The sequence below is a fragment of the Bos indicus x Bos taurus genome, chromosome 4 (assembly GCF_003369695.1).
Source record: "Bos indicus x Bos taurus breed Angus x Brahman F1 hybrid chromosome 4, Bos_hybrid_MaternalHap_v2.0, whole genome shotgun sequence".
Lineage (NCBI taxonomy): Eukaryota > Metazoa > Chordata > Mammalia > Artiodactyla > Bovidae > Bos > Bos indicus x Bos taurus.
In genome coordinates, this window is record NC_040079.1 from 92096416 (window position 1) to 92110526 (window position 14111).

Consider the following 14111-nt stretch of genomic DNA (forward strand, 5'->3'; position numbering starts at 1 on the left):
TACTTCGGCTCTACTTCTCATAAGCTTGTAAGAAATACAAATCCACATGCCACATCTACGATACAGAGTATCTTCAAATAATATTTTCTAAAACGTTTTAACTCTTTAGATTATCCATTCTCTTTCAGAGCGTGGACAGGTTTCAAAGTCTAAGAGAAGACCATGAAAAAGATTGTTCTGGATTATTTTCCCTGTATTCACTTCTCCCTTTCTTTAAAACATTTTAACTCTTTAGATTATCCACTCTCTTTCAGAGTGTGGACAGGTTTCAAAGTCTAAGAGAAGACCATGAAAAAGATTGTTCTGGATTATTTTCCCTGTATTCACTTCTCCCTTTCTCTACTCATGACTTGCAACTATTTAGGAGCTTGTAAGCTTTCCTCGATTCACACCAGTTCCCCAATGGAGTCAGCCATACACAATCTGGAGGATGAAAAATATGGTAAAATGAGTTCTCCGTTCACAATCTAATACAAACACACCCCTGATGAGCAATTCAGACAACACCTCAAGAGTTCACCTCAGTGGGGGTTGTCAACACTTTTAAGCCAATTCAAGAGACTTTTTCAGCACCTTTGGAGCAAAAAAGTCATCTTGGAGGATTATCAACATACACAATCACTAAATGTAGCCACTGCTGCTGAAATCCAAGCAGCTGAGCCTAGGCAACAGGACACAGCAGGAAGAGAGGAAGAGAGGGAAGGGAGAAAGGCCTAGAAGCCGGACCTTAATAAGACTGAGGGAGATTAAGAAAAGACAGGCTATAAAAAAAAAAAAAGAAAAGAAAAGACAGGCTATAGACTCAAATGCTAAGTGTGGAACCTCCAGGACTGGAGCTGTAGCATCATCTCGACAGCTTCCATGTCTATGGCAATTTGTTTTCTTTTTTTCCTCACAAGCTTACAACTGTCCTTTATTCTGTTTTGACAGGTGGTCTTTTAATAGCCATGTTCTCTCTTTGTCCTCTTTTCTTTTTACCTAAGTTCTTCAGTGTTTTCATTTTAAATTCCATAGGCATGCCAACTGCCTAAGCTTTTCTCACCTCTTAAGAAAATTTCTTTCAGCAGCAGAAACCTAGGGTGCTCCTAATTGGCTTTGCCTGACACTAGGCAAATATGGCTTTAAAGCAACTGTGACATTGTCGGCCAGCTAGCACAAATGCCAGCCACCAAAATCAGTTTCTCTGAGAACTTCACAGATGTTTCTATTATTATCACGAAGAAACCACACAACTATTCACACAAGTATCTCTGATGCTATCCCAAACAACCTGAATCTTCACATTTAGACAGTCACTTTAATGTCTTACTGCTCAGTTTCTAAGTGCTTCATTAGAGAAGTTCAAAAATAATCATCATACAGTGATTGGACTGATAAATCTAAGTTATGAACTTTGCCAAGAAAAAAAAAAGAATTCTGGTATGTCTTCAAAAATCACTTGCTTCAAGGAATTTCCTGTACCATGCTCAAATTAGTTTTAATCCAATAGTATATTATTTTGACTGACCTTGTGCATATTTCTCAAAAGAATAGTTAAGAGATGTTTTGCTAATTAGATCACTTTCATGATAAAACATATTTAAAAAGAACAAATGCCTATTTGGGGTGTGACACTCAGATAACTTAATTAAAAAAAATTGTTTGTGGTACCCATTTACGTATCTACACTGAGATGCAGAGCCAACAGTTCTTGCTGATTTTACAATCCCTTTGGGTTATGTAATACATATTATTCTGCTGATAATAAGTCATATGAAGCAGCATTTTGCTGTATTGACATGGCTTAGCCAAGAACAACAAGGAAAAGAAACAGCATTAAAAAAAAAAAACTGGCAAAATGTTTATGAATTCTAATCCTCTGCACATGAATAAATACATCTGACAAAGTACAGAGTCTCTCAAAAAAGCCCTTCTTGACCTTCTTAATTTGAGTTCAATTGCATGTTCAGTGTTGAGAAGCCAGAGTAGGTTCTGCCAACGTTTCAAGCTCAAGCTTTACTATATTTTGTTACTTGTAAAAGTGAAATCCCAGATAATAAGTTATAATTATCCTATTAATCACCTGAAAGGGGAGTCTGGAGGAAAATGGGGTTTGAAATTGCAATAATTGGTATCCTGAAAGACATCCTTTTTTATTTTCTTACTTAGAGCCTACCACGTAAAACTACTATGAAAACAACATGCATGCGTTTTTTCCAGTCGGGAGGCGCGTGCAGTGTGCCTTATAGGTTAGTTTCTATAAAGGAATGAAACTTAAAACTTCAATGTAGTCATGCTGTTAGTCATGATGACCTTTGAACTGGAAAAAAATACAGAAATCCAGACCATGGATTATAAATTATATTGTCAATGAAAGTGAGAAGAACCTTTTGTTTCCTAAGTTGTTTCAAGTATTACATTTTCATTTCCTTTTTTCAAATGACTTCTAATGCACAACACATATATATTTTTCTTTCATTTGTCATTTAAAAAATCTGTCTTTCTCTTCGCATTGTCTCCTTTGTATACTGGTAGATCTGACACATCAAAATTTACTTTTCAGAGTTCAATATACCAAATCCATCTGTTGCCCTTAAAATATTTCATTAAAAATCTATATTTCTGCTTATATCCCTCAGATTTCTCAATTAAAAAATACATAAAGACATAGATTACTTAAATCTCTTTGAGTTCAAGATGAAAAAATTTTAGATCATGCTTATGTAGTTGAAGACATCCAACAAAAGGAACAGGCAGTATTTAGGGTATTATAAGGAAGAAGCACAAGCTGGAATCAAGATTGCTGGGAGAAATATCAATAACCTCAGATATGCAGTTGACACCACCCTTATGGCAGAAACTGAAGAGGAACTAAAAAGCCTCTTGATGAAAGTGAAAGTGGAGAGTGAAAAAGTCGGCTTAAAGCTCAACATTCAGAAAACGAAGATCATGGCATCTGGTCCCATCACTTCATGGGAAATGTGGAAACAGTGTCAGACTTTATTTTTAGGGGCTCCAAAATCACTGCAGATGGTGACTGTAGCCATGAAATTAAAAGACGCTTACTTCTTGGAAGAAAAGTTATGACCAACCTAGATAGCATATTGAAAAGCAGAGACATTATTTTGCCAATAAAGGTCCATCTAGTCAAGGCTATGGTTTTTCCAGTGGTCATGTATGGATGTGAGAATTGGACTGTGAAGAAAGCTGAGCACTGAAGAATTGATGCTTTTGAACTGTGGTGTTGGAGAAGACTCTTGAGGGACTCCGAGGGACTACAAGGAGATCCAACCAGTCCATTCTGAAGGAGATCAGCCCTGGGATTTCTTTGGAAGGAATGATGCTGAAGCTGAACCTCCAGTACTTTGGCCACCTCATGCGAAGAGTTGACTCAATGGAAAAGACTCTGATGCTGGGAGGGACTGGGGGCAGGAGGAGAAGGGGACGACAGAGGATGGGATGGCTGGATGGCATCATTGACTCGATGGACATGAGTTTGAGTAAACTCTGGGAGTTGGTGATGGACAGGGAGGCCTGGCGTGCTGCGATTCATGGGATCACAAAGAGTCAGACACGACTGAGTGACTGAACTGAACTGAATAACTAAAAAAAATTTACCGTAAGACATCCAGAAAACTGAAACTGGTTAAATAGCCAATGTGGCCAAATATAATCATTTAGTTTATCACTTTCTGGAACTTTTAGTATTTATACACCCACATGGGCATGTTAACATTGGCCAATGATACTTTTATCCCTTCCTCTATTTCACACCTGGTCTTTCTAAAAATGTAGAGAAAAGGCATAAGTTTCAAACTTTAAATTAGGTGACAATCCTCTAGTGTCAGCAATGGCTCTATGAAAACAGTGTCTTTGACCTCAAGGTATAGAACTCATATAACAAACTGATCAAAGGCCTCCCAGTCAAATTAGCATACCAGGGAAGGAAGGTACAAAAACACATCCATTTTGATTTTTCAGTAAATTCAAATAAATTAAGAAAAACAGTAATTCCATACAACTGACTTGCATCTGTTCTGAAATACATCATCTTTTAAAGTGGAGACCACAGGAAAAATTATTCCATCCTCATTGGAAATCCTCCTATGGAAGGTGGGAGTGGGCCAACTGCAAAGATTACAAGAGCACAGAGATTGAATCTTATTTGAATAAATTAGCTCAAACAGAGCCAGTGAAATCCATAACATCCTTTCACATAGTTGGAAAAGTCGTTGGCTTTTGCAACTGGATAACATTTCTTTTTGGGCAGGTCAATCATCCATGGAGCCACAATCCACAACATACTGTGATTTTCTGCACATCTGGTGTAAGCCTTTACATGCAAATATTAAAACAAGTCTACTTCCTTAAAATGGTTCTATATCTAAAATGAAGTAAGTAATTTTAAGAATACAGGTGGATATGCAAAATATGTTATCTAGTAGGCAAATAGACTAGCCCACATTAATTGATAAGGTACTATAATAAAAGTAGTATTTCTTTTTTGCACTCCTTTATTTCAACAACAACAACAAAGAATACAAAAAAAATAAAAACCTCAACATTGTTTGATATTATTTGTTCCCAGCAATCTCAGAAATATTCTAATATTTAGAATATCTTAGACACCATGAGCTATGTGTGCTATGAAATAGCAGTCCATTAAATACAACATTTATCACCATGTAGTTATATCCTTTGAGTTACTGTGCTGCTAATATTACACAGCAGAGACAAACTCAGCAGTCTTTACCTTCTCATATTTTCTTTCAAATTAAAAATGTGCATATTTACTTAAATATTGCAGAATAGTAATACTGAAGCATCATAGGTTTGAAAGATAATGAGGACAATAAAATATATGCAATCGGTGTGCAAAATAAAAGGTATGTTTTCACTTCAAAAACACTACAGGTGAAAACATGAGTTACTGTTAAAGACAGTATGAATGAGAGATTGTTAAAATGATTTTAAAATTCTTTATTGAAGGTTAATTGCTTAACAGAATTGTATTGTTTTCTGTCAAAACTCAACATGAATCAGCCAGGATATGTATATGTTTATTTTATAAGCAAAGTAATATTTAAAGTTAATAAAAAAGGCAAAATATATAAAGTAGCTACAGCATTCTGTATATTTACTATTAATAAAGGAAAGTGCAAGTTGATCAGTGTGTCCGACTCTTGCAACCCCACTGACTGTATAGTCCATGGAATGCTCAAGCCCAGAATATTGGAGTGGGGAGCCTTTCCCTTCTTTAGGGGATCTTCTCTACCCAGGGATTGAACCCAGGTCTCCCGCATTGCAGGTGGATTTTTACCAGCTGAGCCACAGGGGAAGCCCAAGAATATTGGAGTGGGTAGCCAACCCCTTCTCCAGGGGCTCTTCTGGACCCAGGAATCGAACCAGGGTCTCCTGCATTGCAGGCAGATTCTTTACCAATTGAGCTCTCAAGGAAGCCCATTAAAAAATGAATTGACATAAAAATAATGAATGCACATAAACTTTGAAATATTTGTTGAATTGCAATCACTTTGTCCAAAGGATTTCCATGGTCTGGAAGTGAATCTAATGGTAATTTGATCTGATGTCTACAGAGTAGTCAGAAAATATGTTGTAATTCAGTTATGTGATGTGGGGGAAAAAAAAAAAAAGAATGACCTTTGGCAATTCTAAGTTCAAATCTTGGATCTACTGAGTTCTGGGTTCATGACTTTGAATGAATTTCTCAAACCTCTTTGAGACACATTATCACCACCCATAAGACACAAATAATATACATCTCTCAGTTAAGTTGCTCAGTCATGTCCAACTCTTTGTGACCCCATGGACTACAGCACGCCAGGCTTTCCTGTCCATTACCAACTCCCAGAGCTTGCTCAAACTCATGTCCATTGAGTCGGTGATGCCATCCAATCACCTCATCCTCTGTCGTCCCCCTTCTCTTGCCTTCAATCTTTCCCAGCATCAGGGTTTTCCAATGAGTCAGTTTTTTGCATCACGTGGCCAGAGTACTGGAGTCTCAGCTATAGCATCAGTCCTTCCAATGAATATTCAGTGTTGATTTCCTTTAGGAGTGACTGGTTGGATCTCCTTGCACTCCAAGGGACTCTCAAGAGTCTTCTCCAACACCACAGTTCAAAAGCATCAATTCTTTGGCGCTCAGCTTTCTTCACAGTCCAACTCTCACATCCATACATGACTACTGGAAAAACTATAGCTTGACTAGATGGACTTTCATTGGCAAAGTAATATCTCTGCATTTTAATATGCTGCTTAGGTTAGTACTAGCTTTAATTCCAAGGTCCAAGTGTCTTTTAATTTCATGGCTGCAGTCATAATCTTCAGTGATTTTGGAACCCCCCAACATAAAGTCTCTCATGTTTCCATTGTTTCCCCATCTAAATGCTGTGAAGTGATGGGACTGGATGCCACGATCTTAGTTTTTTTAATGTTGAGTTTTAAGCCAACTTTTTCACTCTCCTCTTTCACTTTCATCAACAGGCTGTTTAATTCTTCTTCGCTTTCTGCCATAAGGGTGGTTTCATCTGGATATCTGAGGTTATTGATATTTCTCCCAGAAATCTTGATTTCAGCTTTTGCTTCATCCAGCCCAGCATTTCTCATGATGTATTCTGCACATAAGTTCAATAAGCACAGTGACAATATACAGCCTTGACATACTCCTTTCCTGATTTGGAACCAGTCTGTTGTTCCATGTCCAGTTCTAACTATTACTTATTGATCTGCATACAGATTTCTCAAGAGGCAGGTCAGGTGGTCTGATATTCCAATCTCTTGAAGAATTTTCCATAGTTTTTTGTGATCCACACAGTCAAAGGCTTTGGCGTAGTTAATAATGCAGAAGTAGCTGTTTTTCTGGAACTCTCTTGCTTTTTCAATGATCCAACGGATGTTGGCAATTTGATCTCTGGTTCCTCTGTCTTTTCTAAATCCAGCTTGAACATCTGGAAGTTGAAGCCTGTTGAAGTTGAAGCCTGTACTGTTACAGCCTGGCTGGGAGAATTTTGAGCATTACTTTGCTAGCATGTGAGATGAGTGCAATTGTGAGGTAGTTTAAGCATTCTTTGGCATTGCCTTTATTTGGGATTGGAATGAAAATAAACCTTTTCCAGTCCTATGGCCACTGCTGAGTTTTCCAAATTTGCTGGCATATTGAGTGCAGCACTTTCACAGCATCATCTTTTAGGATTTGAAATAGCTCAACTGGAATTCCATCACCTCCACTAGCTTTGTTCATAGTGATGCTTCCTAAGGCCCACTTGACTTTGCATTCCAGGATGTCTGGCTCTAGGTAAGTGATAACACCATTGTGGTTATCTAGATCACAAAGGTCTTTTTTGTATAGTTCTTCTATGTATTCTTGCTACCTCTTCTTAATATCTTCTGCTTCTGTTAGGTCCATGCCATTTCTGTCCTTTATTGTGCCCATCTTTGTAAGAAATATTCCCTTGGTATCTCTAATTTCCTTGAAGAGATCTCTAGTCTTTCCCATTCTATTGTTTTCCTCTATTTCTTTGCATTGACTGCTGAGGAAGGATTTCTTATATCTCCTTGCTATTCTTTGGAACTCTGCATTCAAATGGGTATGTCTTTCCTTTTCTCCTTTGCCTTTTGTGTCCTTTCCCAGCTATTTGTAAGGCTTTCTCAGACAGCCATTTTGCCTTTCTTTTTCTTGGGGTTGGTCTTGATCCCTGCCTTCTTTACAAAGTCACAAACCTCTGTCCATGGTTCTTCAGGCACTCTGTCTATCAAATCTACTCCCTTAAATCTATTTCTCACTTCCACTGTATAATTGTAAGGGTTTTGATTTAGGTCATACCTGAATGGTCTAGTGGTTTCCCCACTTTCTTCAATTTAAGTCTGAATTTGGCAATAAGGTGTTCATGGTCTGAGCCACAATCAGCTCCTGGTCTTGTTTTTGTTGACTGTATAGAGCTTCTCCATCTTTGGCTGCAAAGAATATAATCAATCTGATTTCGGTGTTGGCCATCTTGTGATGTCCATGTGTAGAGTCTTCTCTTGTGTTGTTGGAAGAGGGTGTTTGCTATGACCAGTGCATTCTCTTGGCCATACTCTGTTAGCCTTTGACCTGCTTCGTTTTGTGCTCCAAGGCCACATTTGCCTGTTACTCCAGGTGTTTCTTGACTTCCTACTTTTGCATTCCAGTCCCCTATAATGAAAAGGACATCTTTTTTTGGTGTTAGTTCTAGAAGGTCCCTTGTGGCTCAGCTGGTAAACAATCCATCTGCAATGCGGGAGACCTGGGTTCGATCCCTGGGTTGGCAAGATCCCCTGGAGAAGGGCAAGGCTACCCACTCCAGTATTCTGGCCTGGATAATTCTATGGACTGTATAGTCCATGGGGTCGCAAAGAGTCGGACACGACTGAGCAACTTTCACTTCATTTCACTAGAAGGTCTTATAGTCTTCATAGAACCATTCAACTTCAGCTTCTTCAGTATTACTGGTAGTGGCATGGACTTGGATTACTGTGATATTGAATGGTTTGGCTTGGAAACGAATAGAGATCATTCTGTCATTTTTGAGATTGCGTCCAAGTACTGCATTTCAGACTTTTCGGTTGACTATGATGGCTACTCCATTTCTTCTAAGGTATTCTTGCCCACGGTAGTAGATATAATGGTCATTGGAGTTATTCACCCATTATAGTCCATTTTAGTTCACTGATTCTTAAAATGTTGATGAACTCCCCAGCTCAGTAGGTGCCCAATATGCTACTGGAGATCAGCAGAGAAATAACTCCAGAAAAAATGAAGAGATGGAGCCAAAGCAAAAACAACACCTAGTTGTGGATGTGACTGGAGGCATTGGTTGGCGGTGGCCTGCTGCAGGGTTGGGGGCACTGAATACAGTGGTGTGTGCATGGGACCTTTTGAAGGGGGTCTCCATTATCTTCATTACCTCCACCATAGTTTGGTCTCAGTTAAATAGCAGGGAGGGAACACAGCTCCACCCATCAACAGAAAATTGGATTAAAGATTTACTGAGCATGGCCCTGCCCATCAGAACAAGACCCAGTTTCCCTCTCAATCTCTCCCAGCAGGAAGCTTCCATATGCTTCTTATTCTTCTCCATTAGAGGGCAGACAGAATGAAAACCACAATCACAGAAAACTAACTAATCTGATCACATGGACCACAGCTGTGTCTAACTCAATGAAACTATGAGCCATTCCATGTAGGGCCACCCAAGATGGACGGGTCATAGTGGAGAGCTCTGACAAAACATGGTCCACTGGAGAAGGGAATGCAAACCACCTCAGTATTCTTGCCTTGAGAACCCCATGAATGGTATGAAAAGGCTGTTCAGTATATGTTCACTATCTAGGCTGAATATATCTCTCAGCCTAGATAATTTACAAATGGTGACAGAAAAAAAAGAATTTGTAAATATTTTTAAGACTCCAGATCAAGAGGGTGACATAGGAGATTCCTGAATTTTCCTCCTTCCACGGATGCACTGCTGAATGTATAGCTACAAACAGAGCAATTCCCTTGAAAGAAACTAGCTGAGTGACTCTACATATTGAGACAATGAGAAAATACCCACATCAAAATGAGTGGGAAAGCTTAGGTACACTTTTGCCAGGAAACCTCAACTCCCAGCCTCTTCTTGAGGAGTGAGGGCGTCTGGATTACAAATCCAGCACCCCAGTGCTTAAGGCCCCCACCATAAGAATGGCTCCCAAAACACCTAGCTCTGAAAGCTAACAAGGCTTGGGTTCTTGAATCCCAGAGGACTATAGCAAACAGAGAAGCAGTTGTTAAGTACGAGAGCACTTAGCTCTATAGCTATCCCCTCAGGCATCACTGCAGAGGGAGCAGCCAAAAACTAGAAATCAATTATAAGAAAACAGTGTAAAATTCTAAAATATATGGTTATTTAACAACATGCTGCTGAATAATCAATACATCAAAGAATAAATCAAAAGAACTTTAGAAAAAATATCTTGAGATAAATGAAAATGGTAACACAAAATACCAAAATTTATGGCGTGCAGCAAAAGCAGTTCTAAGAGAGAAGTTTATGGTGATAAATGCTTACATTAAGAAAAAAAGAATGGTCTCAACTAAAGAACCTAAATTTAACCTCAAAAAACTAACAAGTAAAGAATGAACTAAGGCCCAACTAGTAGAAAGAAGGAAATAAAAAAGATCAAAGTGGAAAATAATAAAATAGAGATTAAAAAGACAATAGAAAAAAATCCATAAAACTAAGCTGGATTTATGAAAGATAAACAAAATTGATAAACTTTTAACTAGACTAAGTAAAAAAGAGAAAAGCCTCAATTAATACAATCAGAAGTGAATAAGGAGACATTACAACTCAAAATGTACAAGTACGAAGGAACATAAGATACTACTATAAACATTATATGCCAACAAGTTAAATTGCTTAGAAAAAAACATAATTTTCTAGAAACAAAAAACACATCAAGATAATGAAGACACAGAGAAATCTTAACAAATTACCAGTAAGGAGACGGAATCTATAATCAAAACCTCCCAACAAAGAAAAGTTCAGAATCAGATGGTTTCACTGGTGAACTGTATCAGAGAGGAAGTAATACGAATCTTTGTCAAATTTATCCAAAAAATTGAAGAGGAGGGAAGCTGTCCAAACTCATTTTTGGAGGTCAGCATTTTCCTGAACTGTGGTGTTGGAGAAGACTCTTTAAAGTCCCTTGGACTGCAAGGAGATCAAACCAGTCAGTCCTAAAAGAAATCAGTCCTGATTATTCATTGGAAGGAATCCAATGAGTTACAATGAATTCACTCAAAGGAGTGATGCTGAAGCTGAAACTCCAATACTTTGGCCACCTGATGTGAAGAATTGACTCATGGGAAAAGACCCTGATGCTGGGAAAGATTGAAGGCAGGAGGAGAAGGGGATGACATAGGATGACATGGTTGGATGGCATCCCTGACTCGATGGACATGAGTTTGAGCACTCTCCAGGAGTCGGTGATGGACAGGGAAGCCTAGCGTGCTGCAGTCCATAGGGTCGCAAAGTGTCAGACACAACTGAGCAACTGAACCAAACTGAATTTTCCTGATACCAAAATCAGTAAAGAACACTAAAGAAAAGAAATTACAGGCCAATACCCTTGATGAACATTAAGGTTCAAAATATAAAATCCTCAACAAATATAAGCAAACTGAATGCCATGATTATGTGAGATATATTCCACAGATGCAAAGGTAGTTCAACATCTGCAAATGAAAAAATGCAATAAGCCACATCAACAAATGAAGGATAAAGATTACACAATCATCTTAATAGATGCAGACAAAGAATATGAAAAAATTCAATAGCCTTTCAAGAAAAAAACTCAATAAATTTGGGATAGAAGGTTTGTTGTTGTTTGGTAATTAAGTCAAGTCCGACTCTTTTTGTGACCCCATGGACTATAGCTTGCCAGGCTCCTCTGTCTATGGAGCTTCCTAGGCAAGAATACTGGAGCGTGTTGTCATTTTCTTCTCCAGGGGATCTTCCTGACCCACGGATTGAACCCACATCTCTTGCACTGCAGGCAGATTCTTTACCTCTGCGAAGGAAAGCACCATAACATAACCAAGTCCCATACATGAGAACATATAGGCTTCCTGGGCAGCTCAAATGGTACAGAATCTGCCCATGATGCGAGAGGCCTGGATTTGGGAAGATCCCCGGGAGAAGGGCATGGCAACCCACTCCAGTATTCTTGCTTGAAGAATTCCATGGACAGAGGAGCCTAGCAGGCTATAATCCATGGACTCACAAAGAATCAGACACCACTGAGTGACTAACACTTTCACTTTCATGAGAAACTCACAGCTAACATTGCACTCAATGTTGAAAAGCTGAAAACTTTTCCTCTTAGATCAGAAACAAGACTAGGATACCCAATACTGCCAAAATGTTATTCAACATAGTATTATGAGTACTGTCTAAAGCAATTAGACAAGAAAAAGAATAAGACATCTAAGTCAGAAAAGAACTGTTACTATTTGCAGATGACATGATATATATAGAAAACCCTATATATGCCACCAAAAAAACTGTTAAATGAATTCAACAAAGTTGTAGGATACAAAATCAACATAGAAAAATCAGTTATGATTCTAAATATTAACAATTAACTATCTGAAAAAAATAAAATCCCATATACAATAGCATCAAAAACAATCTGCTGCTGCTGCTAAGTTGCTTCAGTCATGTCCGACTCTGTGCGACCCCGGAGACGGCAGCCCACCAGGCTCCCCCGCCCCTGGGATTCTCCAGGCAAGAACACTAGAGTGGGTTGCCATTTCCTTCTCCAATACATGAAAGTGAAAAGTGAAAGTGAAGTCATGCAGTCGTGTCCAACTCTTAGCGACCCCATGGACTGCAGCCTACCAGCCTTCTCCATCCATGGGATTTTCCAGGCAGGAGTACTGGAGTAGGTTGCCATTGCCTTCTCCCCCAAAACGATCTACTTAGGAATAAATGTATCCAAAGAAGTGAGAGACCTATACACAAAAATCTTTAAGACACTGATAAAAGAAACTGAAGACACAAATAAATGAAAAGATATCCTAGGTTCATGGATCAGAAAGATATAATTAAAATGTCCATAACATCCAAGTGAGGTATAGATTCAATGTAATACCTATCAAAGGGCATTTTTTCACAGCAACAGAAAAAAAAAATCCTAAAATTGAAATGAAACCACAAAAGAATGCCAAATAGCCAATGTAATCTTGAGACAGAAGAATAATATCAGAGTTATCACACTTCCTAATTTCAAGTTATATTACAAGCAATCAACTCAAGTTATATTACAAGTCATGGTACTGGCATTAAAAGCAGACATACAAGTTAACAGACAGAAGAGAGATCCCAGAAATAAACTCATGCATATACAATTAATCTTCAGCAAAGGAGCCAGACATACTCAATGGAGAATAATCTCTTCAATAAATGGTACTGGTCAAACTGGATAGCCATATGTAAAAGAATGAAACTGTATCCCTATCAATTCAAAATTGATTAAATATTTAAATGCAAGACTTGGAATCATAAAACTCTTGGAATAAAACACAGGGGGTGAGCCCCTTGACATTGCTATTGGCCATGGTTATTTGGATTGAGAACAAAAGTGAAAACAAAAATTAAAAACAGGTGGGACTACATGAAACTAAAAAGCTTCTGCACAATAAAGATAATCATCAATAAAATGAAAAGGCAATTCATGGAATGGGAATAAATATTTACAAATCATATACCCAGTAAGCAATTAGTATCCAAAATACACAAGGGGTTCATACAACTCACTAGCAAAACACACAAAACCAAATGCCACAATTCAAATTGGGCAAAGGACCTGAATATGTATTTTCTAACACAAACAGATGGCCAATATATACATGAGAAGGTGTTCACCATCAATAATCATCAGGAAAATGCAAATCAAACCATAATGAGATATCACCTCACATACTGCTAGGATGTATATTATCAAAAAGAGAAGAGAGAAATGCTGGTGAGGATGCTGGGGAAAGGAAACCCTTGTGCATTCTTGGTAGGAAAGTAAACTAGTACAGTCACTAAGGAAAACAGTAAGAGGTCCCTCAAGAAATGAAAAATAGACCTATCACATGACTCAGGAATCTCCCTTCTGGGTAAATATTCAAAGGAAATGAAATCACTATTTCTTTATCTCAAAGAGACATCTGAACTTCCAATTTTACTGCATCACTGTTCACAATAGTCAAGGCTTGGAAACAGTGCAAGCATCTCTCACTTACAGATGAATGGATAAAGAAAATGTAATACACATACACACCAATACACACCCACACACACACACACACACAATGGATTATGCAATCTTAAAGGAAATCCTGTCTTTTGTGACATTATGGATGAGCACAGAAGGTATTATGCTAAATGAAATAAGCTAGACAAGAAAGAAAATAAAACTTACCTAGAACCAAAAACAAGCAAATAAAATAGTTGAACTCATAGAATCACAGGGTAGAATGGTGGTTGCCGGAAGCTGGGGCTTGGGGTGGAATAGGGAATGTTTGGTAAAAGTTTGTAAACTTTTAGTAATAAGATGAATAA

At 38.2% G+C, this 14111-nt stretch overlaps 1 protein-coding gene across 10 annotated transcripts in view; it reads right to left on the reverse strand.

Moving 5' to 3' along the window:
• HDAC9 (histone deacetylase 9) overlaps positions 1-14111 on the reverse strand; it is a 986654-nt gene that overhangs the window by 63339 nt on the left and 909204 nt on the right. The gene's annotated exons all lie outside the window — the stretch shown is intronic.